At 34.2% G+C, this 20586-nt stretch overlaps 1 protein-coding gene across 9 annotated transcripts in view; it reads left to right on the top strand.

Annotated features, from left to right (window-relative positions):
* Positions 1 to 20586, top strand: part of Kcnc2 (potassium voltage-gated channel subfamily C member 2) — a 177467-nt gene that overhangs the window by 70479 nt on the left and 86402 nt on the right. The gene's annotated exons all lie outside the window — the stretch shown is intronic.

Raw genomic sequence — 20586 nt, 5'->3', positions numbered from 1 at the left:
AAGTCAAGGGTTTGTTGTGTATGTTCAAGAAAATTAAAAATATATGTGCATAAAAAAATTTCTATGTGAATATTCACAGCAGAATTATTCATAATAATCAAAAAGTAGAAACAACTCAGTGCCCAGCTAATGAGGAATGGATGCAAATAGTGCACTACACAGTAAAACCTTGGTTTATGAGCATAAATTTTGTTAGAAACGTATTTGTAATCCAAAGCACTTATATATTAAAGTGAATTTCCTCATAAGAAATAATGGGAACTCAATTCATTCCACAACCCCAAAATGTTTACATAAAAATGAGTACAATGCTGTAATATAATATAAAATAATAAGTAAAATACAAATATAAAGCAAAATAAAGAAATTAACCTGCCCTTACCTTTGAAACCTTCATGGTTTGTGTGAAGGAGAGGAGGGTTATTATGTAGAACAATTTTCACTATCACTAATGGAATCATTGCTATTTATTGGCCAAAGAAATCTTTTTTTTGGGGGGGTGCATTTTTACAACAAACTTATCCAATGATACTTTTGACTTCTTTGGAGGATTTCACAAAAATGTGACCCTGCATTGTTGTTAAACAGATTCATCACTTCCCCTGCAACAGTCTTATTAGGCTGCTACTTTTCTACAAATTTTCACCTTGTTTCCTACCTTTTACCCTTCTCCTAATGTCATTTGAAGTGAAGGATTCCTCCACTTTTTTCTCCTTCTCCTCTGCAGATGGGATTGCCTCCATCAACTCTTGGTATTGGGAGATGATCCCCATCACCCATAACCCAAGAAAAGAAGGGGAGGGAGGGGAGGAGAGAGAGAGAGAGAGAGAGAGAGAGAGAGAGAGAGAGAGAGAGAGAGAGAGAGAGAGAGAGCCATGGCTCAGTCATGATCATGTGACAATTGACATCATGTGCTACTCATATGGCAAGGCATCACTTGCTTCAGAAGTAAAAATATTTGCTCGTCTTGTGGAACAGAACAAGTTACTTAAAGGTCAGGGTTTTACTGTATTTATTCAAGGATTTATGATTCAGCCACAAAATGGATTAAATACTAATGTATGCTACACTATAGATTAACTATAAAAACATGCTAAATAAAAGAAGCCAGCCACAAAATGCCATTTTATATATTCATTTATGAAATATCCAGAATAGGAACATCCTACAGAGGCACATAAATTAGTGGTTGCTAGGAACTGAATGAAGGGAGGACTGGAGACTGGCTACAAATAGTTATGGAATTTCCTTTTAGAACAACACAAATATACTAAAATTATATAATGGTATGGTTATATATTCTGTTAATATGTTAAAATCCATTCACATGTTTATTTTAAAATGGTGAATTCTAATGATACATGGGCTATCTCAATAGCACTGTTAATGAAACAGAAAATGATGTAAATAGTCCATAATTTAATTTTAAAATTGAATTTAGATTTAAATATCTTCCTATCATGAAACTTTCTAATCCAGATGTCTCTATTGGTAGCTTCTATCAAAGGATGTTTGGAAAAAGTAATGACAATTCTACCAAAACTCTTCCAGAAAAAGTAGAAATATTTTCCAGCTTACTTTATGGCTTAAGTTTGACCAAAACCCAGAGACGGTATCAGATATAAAATTTACATATCAGATTCTCTTATAAACACATTTGAAAATCATTATCTGATATTGACAAATAGAATTTAACAATATACAATAAGGATAAAACATGCTGATCAACTGGGGTTTATACCAGGCAAGTAAATTATAGATTTGTCTTTTGGAAACCAATATAATTCACCAACTCATTCTATTAATAACCTATTAAAAAGAAACTATTTTCTTGATATGTTGCAAAAACCAATATCTGTTTATGATAAAAATTCTCACCAGGGACAAAGGGAAGAAATGAGAACCAAGACCTCTCATGTAAAGGTACAAGATCCCAATGATGAAGGTAACTGTACTGTATACCTAAGATGTACCAATAAACTCAATGAGAGAAAAAATAATAAATAAATTTGAAAGAAAATTCTCACCAAGCTAGGAATCAAAGGGAATATCCTCAATCAGAGTGTTTGTCTAAAAAGAATTACGGCAGGTAACATCACAATTAATGATAAAAATCTGAATGGTAAAAATCTGAATATAATATATTCACTCAGATGAGGGAAGAGTTGCTTTTTCCCCTTCAATACTTCTATCTCCTTCCCTGCTGCATCTTAAATTGGCAATGGCTGCATTCTTGACCAAAGATACCTTTCTAATAGCTGTAAATCCCCATAATAGCTATCTGTTAATTCCAACTGGCTAAGGAGGGCTCTGGAGATAGTTTTCTCTTAGGGTTCAGCTCTGCCCTCTCCTTATACACCTATGCATTATTCATCAGTAGCACCATAGACCAACTTGTTTAAGATGAATAACTTTTCTGAGGTTGTCTCAGAAATGGGTTTAGGATTTGAACCTAGAAATCCTGATTCTGGAAATGGGGCCTCCAGTTGATTTTCTCTTGCTATTGTAACATACGGTTGCAATCTTAGTGATTTAAAGTATAACCTATTATTATTTCAGAATTTCGTGGATCAAAAAATCGCAGACCTTGACTCAGCTGGATTCTTCTCACAAGGTCTTGCAAGGCTCAACTCAAAGTATCATTTTTGTCTGGGTCTATCTCTCAGCAAGAATCTGCTTCCATGAATAAATATAAAGTTCATTGAAAACTTGGCTGACTTTGGTTCCTTATATTGTACAGCTGAGGTCCCACTTTGCCTTACTGGCTATTAGCCACACAATACTCCTGTGTACTGCCCGACTTCCTTCTCTTACTTTCCATGGAGTCAGACTCAAACAAAGATATACTGAATTATTCTCAGGCTTTGAATCTTTCTCTTTTTCTTCCTGTGGCATCTCTCCAGCGAAAGCTCTCTGCTTTTAAGGACTAATGTGATTAGACTGGACCCACTTGTACAATCCCAAATAATCTTCTTATTTTAAGAACCATAACTTTCATTAACTTTAAAAATCCCCTTTACCATGCAATATAATATATTCACAAATCTAAGGACATTATTGGTGGAGCCTATATACTTCCTAAATTTATACTTATGTGCCACCACTTTCACTGGTTCTCTACTTTAAAAAAGTGTTTCTGATCATATAACAATTTTTAAAATCCATACTATTGCTAAGCGTCTTAGTTACTTTTCTCATTGCTGAGACAAATCTGACACTCAAAATTAAACAAAAAATGTTTTATTGTAGCTCACATTTTGTAGAGATTTCATTTCCTAATTAGCGGGCTCCAAGGAAGGGTGGAATGACAGAAAGATATCAATAAGAAGAGTCCATGGCAGGCAGAAGGCAACAAAGCAGCAAGTGACAAGAGCAGCCTTCTTTCTGTTCCTTCTATTATATCCAGGCTACATGCCCTTATAGCAGGTAGCACTAAACCAGGGTGAACAATCCCACTTTCCACACCTAGAACTATGCAAAACTAATTCAGCAATCACACACACTTGCTCCCAGCATCACACAGTTAATTCCAGAATCACACACCCTAGATGCAGCCCCCTCTGAAAAGTCCCACCTCTGACTTCATCAGGGTTTGGAGGGACATCTAAACACAAGCCATAACACTAAGCATAACGTATAAGATATATAAATAATATTTGAATATAAGATCTATAAGAAATTATAATAAATCTCATATTTATTGAGTTCTGGGTAAATTTTAAAAGTTAACTATATGAAGATATTAATAAAAAATAGTTCGAATTCCTGTAAGACATTCCTTTTTTATTCAATGAATTATTTGATGTTTATCAGAGGATTTTACCAGAATTTTTTCATTATGTGTGTGAAAATTTGTCATTTTCTAATTTTGTTCATTTGGAGGATAATATAAAAAAGTATGTCTTCTCCAAAGCCTTAGATCTTTTTTCAACATATTTATTCTAGTTACATCCTGAAGATTATTCTACACACGATTGCTTCAGTGCATCCAGAAAGCAATAATTCAAGAGGTATAATAACAGGTAGGATTGATTTGTCTGTGAATAGCAGATGTTGGTCATTCATTTGGTATTGCAACAAGCTGATATGAGATAAAGCATTAGACCAGACCTAAGACTGCCTGTTGTTCTTTCCTTTTTCATCTTACCACATCCAGAATATGCATTGGTTTTTACTACAAAGACATTTTTTTCATAAGACAATGGCAATCCCTCTATTACTTAAGAAGTGAATTTACCCAAACCTTTACACATGTGGATAACTCATCCCTTTAACATTAACACAGATGTGAATCACTTCATTTTAACCACACCATTACAGAAGTTTCTTGTTTATATTTTTACTGCTTTCTATGTTATAATAATTCTTGTAATCTTATTAAGGGTACAGCTTGGATGTGACTCATGTTTAAAACCCTTATATTTCCTAGCATAAAGCAAACACTCAAGTGCTTTAATTACTTAAATAGTTTCATCATCCCTTCATTTTTTTCACGTAGAACTGTTGGAAGCCCATGTTGTGTTACTCTAGGTTAGGTCCTGGGATGAGAGAGAAATAGATTTTCTCAAAAATGTTCACAGACTAATTAAAAAGAACAACATGTAAATGAATTATTTATATGCAGTAATAATTGCTATTAAAGGAACATAGAAGAAAGACACTTGCCTGGCAACGACATCAGATTTGGTTGCTGGAGAGCAAATCTTCCATAGTATATTTGTGCTCTGGTTCTTGGCTGGACAATATGTCTCAGCAGTACGGTAGCTGATTCAGTGATGTGGATATGCTTGTTTGTCTTTATCTGCCACTATTTATTCATTTGCCCTTGAGATCCACGACCTGCCTTTGTAAGATAGTAGCTTGATAGGACTATAGCATGACTAGCCTACAAAGGTTTTGAGTTGACACTTTGGGAAACTCAGTAAGAATTACACTTTAAATTGCTATCCGGTCTGCTTCTGCAGCCTGAAAGGAACTTGACTTATAAAAGTTAATGAAGATTTTCATATTTGGTGACAACCTAACCTTAGTTTATGAATTAATATCAGTTGAAATGCTGAGAGGCATGAAGCCATGCATCTGATTAGCAGGTGAGAGGCTAATTGCATACTCTCTGGAGAAAACAAGGAAATAAATAAAGCATGAATCAATAGATAATGGGGCTCTCAACTCATGATTATCTGACTGTATGCCTTTCTTCATACTTCCTATATGAAGTTAATAATTTTAAAGCCTGAACTCTTTTTGAATAACATAACCAGACACTGAAAACCCCTCTGAGACAGAATGTTTACTTATCTCCACTCATGTAGGATTGAAGGACAAAACCCTAGATATGATTTTCTTTTCTTTTCCTTGACAAAGGAATTTGGACATGGCTTGCTTAAGTGGAAAAGTCAAGATTCTTGTTGTTCAAATATGGTATGTTCTCTTTGGTGATAAAGCATTTTTATTTGAGCCTTTTCTTCGACTAGGTGCTCACATTTAAAACTGCAAGTAATTTTCATTATCCAAATATTCAATTGTTTTGAACGACATCTATTTAACCCTTCATTGCCCAGTGATCCACATTTGTAATACATACAACAATGGAACATATTTAAATGTGTTTTCTTTAGATTTTTGTTTCTTGAACTTTTGTAGTAAACATATATGAATTTCATGCAAAAATTTTAAAATATTCAATCCTTGGCATAAATGAGTTAATGAGGGAAATTTTTTAGTTCCTTTTTCAGCTTATTTTGCAAATTAGTTGTTGTAATCATGGAATTCTGAGAAACTTTGAGGGGTCCATATACATTAATTAGAACTTTCACTCTCAGTCCGCCTTGGAATGTTTTTAAGAAGTAGTTGGTAAGAATTTATGTTTTCTAAATTTATGTTTTCTAAATAAAACTTATTTAGAAATTTATTTACATGTAATTTTATGTTAAATATATTTTTACTTTTGAATAAGTAGAGAAAATAGGTTTTTTTGTATTGCTGTAGGCCATAGAGAGTTAGTTAGACATAATTTCATTTATAATTCTTCATTGGCTAATTTTGTGATTATTTCATGAGAAGTTTTTCCTTATGATTTTCATGCTTATTTAAAAAATCTATAAATGTAAATATTTTTTGGTTTAAAGTATAATGAGCAAAGTTGATTCACTAGGAGAAGACATAGAAAACAGATTTCAGATATAGCCTGGTAACAGTATTCAACAATATTGAATTTTAAACTGGGTCATCCTATTACATTACGAGATATTTTTATTGCTGTACTACTTCATTTCATTTAAGCAATACATGTATCATTATGCTATTTATTAATGGTTTTGCCTTGTATTTTTCTTAGTTTGTAGAAGAGTCCCATCCATGTATTTTTTAGAAAGCTATCAGCTTTCTATAAGAAAAAAACCATTGAAAAACATGCACTATTTTATCTAAAGATTAGAAGGTAATTGCATTAGGCCTTCCATAATTGGTAACTTATTTGAAGAATTACATTGAATTTTGAGGTAAAATTATTCCCTTGAGGTATCTTTCAAGAGGTTGAAGCCTGTTTTTTTGAGACAGGGTCTCACTGTGTAGTTGAGACTGACCTGGAACTCACTATGTAGCCCAGGCTGGTCTTGAACTCACAGCGATCCTCCTGCCTCAGCCTCCCGAGTGCTGGCATTACAGGTGTGCACCACCATGCCTGGACTAGGTTGAATCCTTTTATTGCATTTGTCTTCTAGATAGACATTTATCTGCATCATTTGTTAATATGCTAAGTTTTGTTTGTTCGTCTGCCTCCCCAATTTAGAGAAATGCCATTTGCTACCCCAGATTGTCTTCACTGCCTACTTTGATCTTTTTATTCTCATTCCTAAAGGCAATGTTTCGATTTGTCGCACGGTCCTCTTTGAAGTTTTCCAGTTTGGGAGTGACACTGGATGTGTTTTAATTACAGGATAAAGAACTACACAGTAGTAGTTTTCTTCCTCTCCTTTTTCCTTATGTTTTCCAATTGACATGTTCAATTATTAATTTCAAACACTCATGAGAATAAATACAATAGACGAGCAAAACTGTCAGTTTTTGCCACTGCTCCATAAAGCCTGAGGCCTGAGGCAATTTTCCTTAAATATCAAGCTCCTTTTTCTCTTCTTGTCAACAGTTGGAAACTGACCTTTTCTCTGAAAGCAAGTGAGAAATCCTGTAATTTTCAATATTGCTTGGGTTTAATTTGAGCTACATTTTCAACTAATACTGTCATGTAGCTACTAATTCTCACTTTGTTAAAAATGGGGCTTTTGCCAGAACACAGGAATTGTTCCTACCTGTACTTAGTAATTTCCACTGTGAGTTCCCATTCATAAATCCTTGAGACAAGTACCAAACCCCAAACACTAACTGAGAAACTAGGGAGCAAAACATTTTGAAATATATAGTACATTAACTAATGTGGGGCATATTTAACACAGCACTGTTTTAGTATGCATTATGAAAATCTTTTGGAAATGTTTGGTTATTTTACATGAATTTTCCTTTTAATCTGTCAAGGTCATTCATTGGAAATTACACACGAAGGTCTTGACGCTCTACTGTGTGATATAAAAATACTGGGAAAAGCTTGCCTATGTCAAATCCTTCTCCAGAGAGATGCTTCTAATTTTTCTTACTGCTACAGTAATATTTTGGTAATAAAAACCTTATCCAGAACTTTCTTGCTTATAGCCATTTGATAGCTCTCCATAGCATTCATGAGAGTTCAAAATCTGAAGCTGAGTACATGAGCTTTTCATCGTCTGACTCAACTCTTTGCCCTGCATATTGTCCAGATTTCTTCTACATGACCTATGGTTCATTCCACATCTCCTGTTTTCAACTGTTTATTCTTCTCGAGGCTCTGAATGCCTAGAACATCCCTGTAAACTTCCTTATTTTACAAACTCAGTTTCCTTGGCAAATTACAGATGAAGCCTTTAAAGAATTATGTTGCTCGACTCTATTTGTTTCTATTAGATGCTGTGTAAACTCGTTTATTATTTCTCACACTCTAATCAATACTGTTCATATAATATTTAGATATACAAAAATGCTTTATTTAACTTGTATTCTTAGCACCTTTTTCAGTGCCTAACACATTGTAGGTGTTCATAAAGCTTTGCTGAATGTGTAAATAAATAAAGATATTTCAACACTGGGAATTTATTGTTTTAAGAGACATAATTTTTCAAGTTAGCTTTTGCTAAATGCAAATGATATGTGATACTACATTTACTCACTATTTAATTTTATTCTTCATCTTTGCCTCTTCAATGTAGAACATGTGCCAGTCTGCTGAACCATTTGATGTTCCTTCCCATTTTGGGTGTCATTTTTGTTCATAATCTTTGGTATATTCTAAGGTCTACTCAGTTGGAATAGTAAAATAAGCAACAAGTACAGTAAATTTCAGCAGGTAGATTCTAAACTTTTTAAAAGTGTGTTATAATCACTAATAAAATAAAATATATTGCAATTAAAAAGTTTTATGAGCTTAGTGGGAGATGGAGATAGATGTTTAATCACAACATAAGGAAATAATACATTTTAATCCTCTTTAATATGCAGAAAACATTTTTATCTTTAAATGTTTTATCAACTGTGTCATAGCTCATTTCTGCAGAATTGTAAGTCTACCAGGAATTCCCTGAGCTTATTTTTTTGTCTTTGTGTATGATTAAATATTTAAACAACCACAGACAGTTAATCCTTAATAACCTGAAAAACATCGTTAAAAACCTTTCTACCAACAGTTTGTATTTATGTATGAGAGAATACTTCTTATCACAATTAAAATGCTTGTTTTGGCCTTGGTGAAGGTGTAAAACAGCTGGCTACCTGCTATATAATAAACCTTCATCGGGGTGAAGATTACAATCAAGTAAATCTATAGACTTTTAACTTTAAAAGTGCTATGTAAAGGTTTTTGGGATATATGAATTCCTTGGATACATTTGATGAAATAGAAATAATCATGATTCTCTTTTGAAGCAGAAAAATTGATTACAAGAGGACAGATTGCTTTTTACTTTGGGTTATATAAAATTGAAACTGGTCTTGGAGAAGAGTGATGACTTGAGTGGAATATAACCAAAACCTGAATACAGAGGATCACTTTCATGTAGCAAAACTGCAAAGATTTGAAGTCTTTTATGGAATTTCATATTGTTTTCTTTTAGTCATTCTATTTAAATTTTATTCACTTGACTAGATGAATGGAGGCTATATCCGGATTTAGCAATTGTAGTTTGGGTTCATTGTGTTGTGAAAGTGAATTCAATGTTGGTTTTGGACAAATAACCTTTGGAATTTCCTCAGGTTAAATTTCTTTGTAGCCAGTCATTTAGTATGCTGAGTCTGAAGTTTACTGTTTTTTTTTTTCTAGTTGATTCTGAGCAATGTTCACTGATTCCTGAGATCCTTAAGAGAAGCAAGTCTTCAGAATTTCCACTATAGTAGAAAAGACTTAAAGGAGAGAAGGAGTAGGTTAGTGCACACTCCAGAGACAGAGCTATCTTCAGACTGTTGCTGGCTTGAGTTTTTTGGCCTAGAATCAAGACCTTCCAGACACATTTAGGATGTTCCCTTATGAAGAAGAGGGAATGTTGCTATATTGGTTTCCCTGGCAGAATGAATGATTAGGGAAGAGAACCTCAAGCAGAACTAAGAGTTACCAACTGCCTGTTCAGTCCTAAAAGACACATTTAGGAAAGGTAGTTGCTTCCATAGTGGGTGGATACCAAGCTGTTTGTTTTGTTCCTCTCCTTAAATGTATTTTTAAAACATTTAATTAGAAGAGAAGTATTTCATTGTATCTATTTTTGTGCTATAAAGAATAGAATTGGTTGCAAGCGATACTCTACTTAGATTTATGTACCACTGATTCTAAGCCAACTAAAATAAACAATGTTTAGGTTTAAAATATGCAGTAAAATTGCCTTGAAAAACAGAAAACTTTGTATGCATGCCTCTTTTGTGCCCATATTCATGACTGAGATTATATGGAATTGCTTTCACTTTTACCCTAAAATGTCGCCTTAAATTCAGATAATGAGAAACATTTGTCTTCTAAAAATGAACAAAGCTTGTGTGTCAGTCTTTAATTTTTTCTTACAAAATATGTATTAGCTTTTTAAAGGCACACACTCAATGCATTGGAATTTTATTTGTTTAGACAGAGATTTTTATGGAGAATTTGCAAATGGCTCACTTTAAACAGTATAATAGTTGATAAAATGTCCTTGCTAATTACCAATTCAGATTGGTCTGAGAACTAAATTAAAATGTCCTCTGATTATTCAGGTGTGGTGGAACATGCTTATAATTCCAGCACTCTGGAAGGCTGAGGCAGCAAACCCAGCCTGGGCAACTTAGAAGCTTAGCAAGACCCTGTCTCAAAATATAATATGAAAAAGAATAATTAAAAAAATCATCTGATTAACAAAAGTATAAGTTCCAAAGGGTAGATTGTTTTGGTAAAACTACTGTGTGCGGCACTACTTTGTATTTTGGGGGCTTCTTGATTTTCTCTAGTGTCTGATGTTTCACTATGGAACCTTAGCAAAGATTAGGAAATAATGAATATTCCAAAAGATGAACTAAAAAAAAAGGAAACCATGCTTGCACTTGTTGGCTTGCTTTGAAATCTTTTAATTAGATTAGTCCTTTTAGTCCTTTGTGCTCTAACAGATCAACTAAGAAAATTCTGTCCTTGAATTTTTCTATTTTACTTACTAAAAACATACTTAATAGCTTTTGATATATGCTTTGACATGTTTTTCTTTGATAATGAAACCAGGTGGAGGGGATGAATATTGCTTTTAAAAATCTTATATACAGTAGTACTTCTGAATTCATAAGGATTACATGAATGTTCAAGATCAACCAGAGAGAAGGTTAGGACTTGTTTGGTCTTTTGCTCTCCGTATCTGACCTAGGTGACTTAGGAAATGAGCCGTGCCTTTCCACCATGTAGGTGACTCTTGGACTCAGGGTCTGTTGCCTGTGACAGGGGAATTGCAGTGTCTGCCTATGGCATTGCTATGAGATTTGGATGTCGTGTGTGTGTGTGTGTGTGTGTGTGTGTGTGTGTGTGTGTGTGTGGCTTGTCTTTTGTTATGGCTGGACAACTCCCATTTCACTCCCCCTTCACATTAACAAATAAACCTTACTGTCTGTTGATCTATAGGAGAGCAGAAGAATTTCCATTGCTCTTGGAAAAGGACTCATCATTCAGTCTTGGTGGTGGCTTACATTGTCAGTCTTCCAAAATTGTCTCTACATTCCCTTGTACCATCCTTCTGCATTCTTTGGCTGGGTCACTGCCTTGTCTACTCCTGAACACTGTCAACAGTGGCCTCTGTAGAAGGATTCTGAACACAGTCTCCACACTGAGTCAGTGTTCAAAATGATTATTGGCAGTGACCCATATTAACTGCACAGAGGAGTGAAAGGAGAAGCTTTATAACATACTGTTAAAACATGTATAGGGTTAAGTCTTTTGCGACTCCTATGCCAAGCTGGTGCCTAATAAAAAATATTGCAAAGTTGAAAAGAAAATGAAAAAATGTAAGCTGTTAAGAATTCAGAAAATGATCTCAAATTTTTTTGAGTAGAAATGCAGTGGAGCCTCTTTCAAGCCATTCCTACATCTCTTCTTAAGTAATTCTGAGGATGAGCCCCTGAATTTCTTGGCAGGGTAATTAATAACCATATGCCAAGGAATTTTTATGAGTCTCTCCTTGTCTCCAAGGTCTTTCATCAACTTTAGCACTTTGTTGTCAGGGTTGGGGCATTCTTTTGGTGGCTTTTGCCTCTGTTGTGGCCTCAGTCCTTGCAGTTTTAGAAGCTCAAAAGAGTGCAGGTCTCTAGAAATCACCTGGAGACCAAAATGTTAAGCAAAATCAATCAGACACACATGTTTAAATACTGCATGGTTCTCTCATAAGAGAAATGCAAAATATAAATGAAGAGCAGAATAAAATATAGATAATAGGAAGTAGGGGGATAGATCTTTTTCAGATGGGAAGGAGATCAAGAGATGGAGAGAAGAGGTTTAAAGGGGTGGGGAAAGGGACGCAAAACGAATTTAGATGTGTTATATGCATGTACCAACTCCCCACAAGGAATGTAAAGAATTATGTATCACAAACGCATATAAATTAAAAAAAATGAAAAAAGAAAAGAAAAGAAAAATGTCAGTACCTAGGACTTAGGAGATAGCATATGGGTCTCTTCCAGCTACCTAAAATTCTGACCTGACTCACGAAAGTACACTGTAAAGAAGTGCTGCTACGTGCGCTCCAGTTGTACATTCTGGCTTATTTAGAATAGAAGGTCATAGAATGCCAGCAAGGGAGGCTACAGTGTCCGGTGGACAGCAGAGTAGAGGCTGACGGCCAAGCCTCATTACCAGGATGCCCAGGAATCGGTGGTGTCGGCTGCAGCACACATCAGTGGAGAATACTGGGACGATACTGCTGCCATATTGTGAAATCTCTGCAACTATTAAAATGATGTAGTATTTGCAGACAATGGGAAATGAGTTGTTCTGCACATCCCTTAAATGCATTTGAGTAGAATTATTAAACTAAAGCTCCCAAGAGACTTAGCCTTGTGTTTTATTCATTCTATATTTATTGCACTCAAATCTCCTGTCCTCTATTAATTATAAGTGAGACAGAGGGAAGAGGCTGCTAATCCTCTGAAAGTTGTATGCAGAGCACAGTAACTATCTCATTCACCTTATGCCTGTTTTGGTTTTGCAGTTTTATCCTAAAGAAAATTAGGGCATATTCTTCATTAAGTTTAAGTGTTATCTATTTCTTAAATGAAGATCTAATGAGTTGTTATTGTTGCTTGAGATATAAATTTTTTGCATATATTGTTATAATCTCTTACTCCTCCAAAAAGTCTTTGTGGTGAGGTTTACATAAAAGGAAATGAAAAGTTCCTGATACTGGTTTCCACGTCACAGTGTTGGGGGGCAGACCTACCTCAAATCCTGTGCTCACTTTTCTGCCCTGACCAGCTTTCTGGAGAAAGAGTTTTTACCAAAAAAAAAAAAAAAAAAAAAAAAAAAAAAAAAAAATAAAAAAAAAAAAGTAGGATGGTTGAACTAACATGACCTTGAAGGACAGAAGAACAGTTTCAAATTCTGGGCTATCGAACAAGGTGTTGTCTGAATTTTCTTGGTTTAGCTACTAACTTGCTTGAACCTATTTACCTGTATGTTGAGATAATACTTATTATTATAATCTTACATCATAAAGTTAGCGTGAGGATAAGACAGGAGAAAACACACTTTACAAATAGGAGATTGGCATATAATATTAGTTGTTTTTAGTCAAATGTTTTTTATTATCTCTACTAAAGATGAAGATATATATAAAAAAAATATATATATTCTACCAGGGATCAATATTAGTTGTTTTTAGTCAAATGCTTTTCTAGTAGGGATCAGTTTGAGCAAAGTCATCTTTAAAAGAAAATCTAAATTTTGTAGATGTTTAGCAGCTGCTTCCTTGGATTTTTGTTATCTTTCTGCAAACAACTATTAATATTTTCAGATCTCACTCTTTCAGTTATGCAGTTGTGTGCATCACATTAATTTATTTGACAGGGCCACTGAATGAAAAGGAAATGCCTTAAAGGATATAATGGGAAAGGATATATAACCAACACATCCCACATAGCATTTCAAGTAATTGCTGCATTTTATTCTTTTTCATTTTAGTGTCTCACTGTAATTTAGGATTCTTACCAGGTCTGGTGACCTAAAATGGGGTTGATCAAAAGTATAGTGTAGGTAACATATTTGTTTTGTCTTTTACTGTGTACTTTTTCACTTATAAATCATAAAATTCAAGGATGTCAAAATTAGTCTAAACTGTGTTCTCTCCAATTGGGTGTTCCATCTCTGACGGGGTAAAAGGGATGTAATATGAGGCACAAACTCTTTTCTAAATCACTGCATTTGTCTAGTAACTTACCTTTGTGTCATTTCTGCCTTCAGTTTCTTCATAGTAGCTAAGGTTGTTTAAAGTCATAAATCAAACCTCACTGTTTCCTTTCTGTTTTATTTATTTTCAGTGATTTATAATAACAAAGGGTGAACATATTTATGGGACTCTATGTGATGTTTAGATACATGTTCCTATATTGTTTAAATCAGGTTAAACATATCTGCCTCCTTGAACAATTATCACTTCATTAAAGTGGAAACATTCAAAATAGTTTCTAAAAATATGCAGTGCATCAGCAATGTCTTTAGTCACCGTATTATGCAACTGTTTCCCTTCTTCAAACTTTCTGGTGCAATTCCGATGTGACCAGAATAAAATCTGCCATTCTGGTGCCTTCTCATGCTGACTCTTTCCACCATCTTCTTCCTAAAATGTGCCTTCTCACACTACTCCAGTCATCCTGCTCTTTCTGTGCTTGGATTGTTTGTTTCAAGTCTGGATCTTTGACTCACAGTTGCTTGGAAAGCTTGTCCTTCTGATTCCTGCATGACATCCTTCTTGGCATTGGTCCTAGAGCTCCAAGGTCACCTTTCAAGAAACTCTTTCCAAGTGCATTATACAAATCTCACCTAAGTACCATCCAGACAGTACCACTTCTATTTCGTTCACCCAGAGTCCTATGAGTAATATCTGAAGTCACCGTAATTGTTTGTTTCCATCCTCATTATTGGATCCTCCCTACTGGAATGTGATCTATAATGGGTGTACACTATCCTCAGTTCTACCTTTGAAGCCTGGCATGCTATGGCATGCTTAGCAAGCAATAATCATCCCACAATGGACCTTGATTAAGTCACCTGCACTCTTTGAGATTACAGTTATGAAATCTGCTCTATCTAAATTCCAGGGATCTTGTCAAGTCCTCTAAAAGCAGCAGCATTTACCTTTTAATAGTTTACAGTGGGACTGAAATGCGGACACAAAGAATTGGCAGTGTTTTGAGAGGATACAATGTAGTGGGGTAGGTATATGCGCAGACAGATGGTTTTATATGTCAGTCACTGCTGTGATTTATGTCTCAGGCTTCTCCATCAGCCTCATATGTGTGGACAGTGCTTGGATCATAGGGCTACCATACTCACTCGTTGATTTGTGCATGACTTTCTCTTAGGCAGGACCTGGAAGAGGTGAGTCATTGGGAGCAGGACCTGGAAGGATAGATTTATTTCTCATAAATTATAGTATATGTTATTTTAAACACTTTTAAGTATTAATTCATATGATCTTCATTAAAAAAAACTGGTGAAGAAGGTACTATCATTAACAGATCACTATAAATGTAGAGGAGAGATATATGTTTATATATCCTCTTATTATGTTATCTATATGTTTTATAAATTGAGGCATTCTTTCTCTTTCAACTTTATTCTTCCAAACTGAGGATGTCTACTTCTTTACTTTATTCTCTCTCATAGGTTGTTAATTTCCTTTAAAAAATTTCTATTACTCTTCAGCATAATCTTTAATAAACAGTAAGGATGAAAACTAGAGCCAGTGGTTGTAATGTGCAAAATAGCATTTGATTGTAAAGGCCATTTGGACTTTTTGAGAGCATCTGCGGTCCTAATGTTGCCTTCACAGAAAGTCAGTGTTTGAATCTCTTTTGGAGACCAGTTCTTATGTAAATTGTCTGCTGCCCTTTTGGTGGCTGTAGTCAAGATAATGAAAGCAATACAGGATTAGACTGTTGGCAGTGCAGCTTGTATTTTTCTCAGATTTTCTTCTTTGTATATTTTGAAATGAGTAGGCAAATGAATTCGAAACAAAATCTTCTCAGAGCGGCAGAAAGCATAAAAAACATTAAGCCTTTAAACTAAGAAGCTTCTCAGTGTATGGAGACAAATGTGTAATTAAATCTGGAAGTTATTTCCTTTTTTTTTTGTCTTCTCTTCCTTTAAACAAAATTTTTTTAGATGTGATGCAAAAAAGCCCAATTACTGGTGATAATGAGAGTCAGGGAGTAACTGTGCCCAAACAGAAGAAAAAATGTGTTGCTATGTGAATAGAATCTGTAGGGAGAACAATTGTAAAATGAAGCTTTCTTTCTTTCTTTTTTTCTATGCTGGGCTGGAAATTACAGTTAGATCACATAACATACCACCCAATAAAGTTAGATGGTTCCAGAAGACTGTTATCTTTGGAGGAAGGTGGGCTGCAAGCAATAAGGTTGTAACAACTATGAGTACAGTCGTGTGTTTAGGGGTAATAGCATCAGCAGACAATGTCATCGAAGGTGCAAAATATGGGCTGAGACTGCCAGGACAGAGGACATTAGAAACAGGGTCATCTGACAGCCCAGTCTTTCCATCATTACCATTTTGCTCCAATTTTAAATGTCCTAAGTTTTATATAGTGATTTCAAGTTTGAGATATTGTCATTTATTCTCAGTGCTCCTATTTAGTTATTTTAAGATGTTGGATTCCTTTGTAGTATTATTCTTTTTAAAAATATGTATATCAAAACAGTTAACCCAGAACATTCACTTTATTTGAATCTGGATAATAAAAAGATAATATGTGAATTGGAAGAATTAATAGCAGTGATTTTTAGTGACTACTTTTATAGATCTTGTTTTTGGAGTCTAATAATTTTTCCTTTAACTTTATTGCTGCTATTACTTTTATAATGGGCAATTCCAATGACATCACTCGGAAGACATTTACTTCTAATAATATCTGTGTGGTAGGGACTATGAGAACCCCAGGTGAGCTCAGCTGTTCTTTAGTTCCTTTAGACATTCCTCTGAAACATGCAAATTCAGCTTCTGCAGCTGACTTTGGAATTCACTGTTTAATGACCTGAAATGGTCATGCTGAACTGTATTAGGTTCCCTCTGTAAAGTTATAATCCTCTAAACTTTGGACTCTGTAAAATGCATACCAACATTTTTATTTTGCAAAATAGAATTAGGGGGGCTATGATGAAAACCTATCACTGTAAATTATCTAAAACACTAGTATTTAAGCAGTGTTAAGCAGTACTTAGTATTTATTGAACACTGTAGGAAGCATAGGGAAAAAAAACCAAACAAACTAATGTTGCTCCCCTCAAGAAACATGTACTTTTCTTAGGTAGCTTAAATAAAGGTAAAACAGCATAAAATTGAGTTCAAGGTATTCACAATATTGTAAATATATTCATTTTTTTTTCTGGGAAAAGTACCCCAAGTTTTCATTAGATTCTAAATACTTTGTTCAAAATAGAGATGAAAAAAATTCACAAGTACAGAAATAAATAAGTACCACAATTCTCATTCCAAGTGCACTAGAATTTCAAAGAGACAATAGTGTGACCTGAACTAATTTAGAAAAGCACTGTGGCATGCTGGGACTTAAAGAATTTGATATGCAAAGAAGAGAAACAGCATTCTAAGCAGAAGCATTGCAAATCATCTACATCCAAATCTTGGACACAAGACATGGGATAAACTGAATTTTTAAAGTATAGAAACAAAAGTAAATATGTAAAGAAAGAGAGAAAATGAATTATATAAACTTCAGGGTTACAATGTTATAGACAGCTACATTACATCTAAATTAATATGCAATCAGAATAGAATCGAGTCCTTGGGGAAGTCAGCACAAAAGGGGAACACCAAGATTGTGGCAGGAGACACATCTGAAGAAAACCAGGCACCAAAATGAAAATGCAGTATCCAGGCCTGTTAGCCTTCCAAAAGACACATAGTAACTAGAAATTATACTGTTATTAGTACCACCTGGTTCAGTGAGCCAAATAAATGTCAGATGCACCAGTGGGTGACCAGAACATCTGGACCCATCACTTTCCAAGAATGCCTTTATTCTTTCCATGTATCCTTTCTACATGACTCATTTCCCTATTGGATCAATATTATCTAAGAGACTATACTTCTAATTTTGTAGGTTAATTTTAGTAGAACCCTTGTTGTACCCATGTTGTGATTTTGTTATATACATTACTCTTGAGAAAGAGCCTCAGGGAACAACCACTCCAAAACTCTTCTGGAAATCCAGGAACTATTATTCTTCTCTTTACTTCTAATAAAAAACTCTTCTAACTTCCACTTTTGGTTGGTGACTTCATTCCTTGATATTGTGAGGCCACGAACTCTGGACACCTAGCATCTAACAGGTTGAGAATTATTTTCCCCATCACAAAATGAAATAGATACAGATTTTAGATCTGCTCTCTCAGAAGCCCAGTTCTTTCATCTTATATAGGAGACCCCAAGAACTCCAAAAAAGTCTTCTAGACTTAATAACCAAATTCAGTAGAGTAGCTGGATACAAGGTCAACAAACAACAATTAATAGCTTGATCCTACTTTCTTACAGCAGCAGAACATTACAGAACAAGCTCATAAGAGCAAAACTTGTTTATTTTACTCACCACTCTAACTCTTCTGCTTAGAGCAGTAACCGGAATTTATTAGATATTTAAAATTTATTTGTTGAACAAACAAATAATGTCAACAGACAAATTGGCTTTAGGGTGCAAATAAAATCTGGAAACCATGCACAATTTCATTTTAATTATAGATTTTTTTGTTTAGTTCTCAGCTTTTATTAAAATGTAGCTATCTATAACTGCTTTTGTGTCTCTAAACCAAAAAAGTGAAGAATTATTCTCATTTTGGTTGAATATTTTATATATTATTCCATTAGTTGTTGAGAATCATTCTCCTTAAATTAAAAGTTTGGTTGAGTGAAACCTGAATATAAATTACAGTACTTATGTTTTATGACTTTATCTTAAGCCACAGTCTATAAAATTAAAGTTTCACAAGTGTTGTGTATGTGTGTGTATTTTCTTATGTAAGGAAAAATAGACGCATAAAATAATTGCAAAGAAGATAAATTCTTGATTGAAAAGAGGTCTCTTTCCTACAGAGCCTTCAGATGGCGAAACTCAATGCTTTAGCACCAACACAGAATTCTTACGATGACAGAAGAGATTATTACTTTGTTGTGTAATACTTTTCCGTGGATAAGACTCAATTTGCATTCAAAATACAAATTAGGTCAAAGGTTTCTTCTTCCATTTCTCTACTAGTATATTACGAATTTGCAGAAATTCGTTTCCGAGGTTTAGTTGACAGTTTCTCATATGCAGTGGGCAGCCAAGTGTTCTGTGCTACTGTCAACTCCATTTGAGGAGAGGGTGGATGACATTTGGAGCTGCTGGTAAGGAGGTTGGGTTGCAGTGTGGGGAAATTAACAGGCCAGGATTTTTCTGGCACAGGATGGTGTTATTCCTTTATAAATATGAGAGTAATTTGAAAGATCATACTGAAATAAATTCCTTATTTTTTGTATCTAAAAAAATTATAGAGGGAAATACTGGTTTTAAAGTTTTAATAGAAGCTGCATATCTAAATACATTAGATACATTGATGCATATGGATTAAGGTTGGGAATTCAAAATTGAGGCCTTTTATAATGAAACAAGTATGTTCCCCTTATCAGCTGAAATTCCTTGAGATGATTATCTTGAAACATTCAAATGTGTCAAATGATAGGCACCTGCCTATGTGTATGTTCTGTGTTCACTTTGAAAACTCCAGATGATAAACTGTTGGTAGATGTACAATTAAAAACATCATTTGTAATAAAATGCTTCTATACTTTTGGTTTCTTCTGACCTGGTTACTTATGGCTTTTCCTCAGGTGAAATGTAAATTGAGTTCAGGTGACCTATTTGCTAAACTACATTCTGCTTTGTGTAGTTTTGAGAATTTTCTATGGAGTTCTAGTTTCACTTCATTTCAATGCCAAGGCAATGCTGATTGTGAAGAAGAGACTGAATCTTTGTGAATCATAAGTATTTGTTAATGCTTATCTTTCACATTTTCAGATTTTTAGTTTTGGCATGGTGATTTTTTATCAGTATTCATCCTTTCTGTAATTGGAATTAAACCAAAAGTAATGCAGTTAGTATTAATATTAGACTGTTGGTCTCTGTGTTCAATTACATGGATCCTATATATTCTGATGTCTTGGTATGTTTTAAAATATTTGTGTTGGGTCTATCTCTGGGGAACATTATTTCTTAATGAAATTGATCACATTTATCAATTTAGGTATACTTTGATCTTACAGATAAGCCAAGAAAATAGTACAAATTTTCAGTTGAGTAATTAAAAAAGAAAATATTGGATCAAAAATATTTGCCAACTGGAGAAAGGGAGAAAGCAGGAATATAAGGCTTTTTAGATGAAATACAATAAAAATGAAGTCACCAGACTTGAAGAAGAGAAAAAAAATACAGATATATGATAATTGTGGGAAGAATTAACTAAAAAATGCACACAAAATTTAACATATTGTAAAACAATCTTCTGGTTCTTGGAAGTTCTATGAAATGAAATGTAATTTGCAGCTTTGTTGTTATCAAGAAGAAATTATCTTTAGATTTAATTCCAAAAATCTACTTCAATTGAAATATATTTTTTCATTGTTAAAGGTTTATGTTTAGTTGGTATGACACTTAGATGGCTGCACTGTTCAGGGTACCTCTTTTCTTTTTACATTATATGGCAATGTACACTACTAACATATATATATAT

Source organism: Fukomys damarensis, unplaced genomic scaffold (assembly GCF_012274545.1).
Source record: "Fukomys damarensis isolate Sample0158 unplaced genomic scaffold, DMR_v1.0_HiC HiC_scaffold_15, whole genome shotgun sequence".
In the NCBI taxonomy this organism is placed as follows: Eukaryota; Metazoa; Chordata; class Mammalia; order Rodentia; family Bathyergidae; genus Fukomys; species Fukomys damarensis.
Note: the sequence above shows the minus strand (reverse complement) of the source record. Positions and strands in the feature narration are given on the sequence as shown.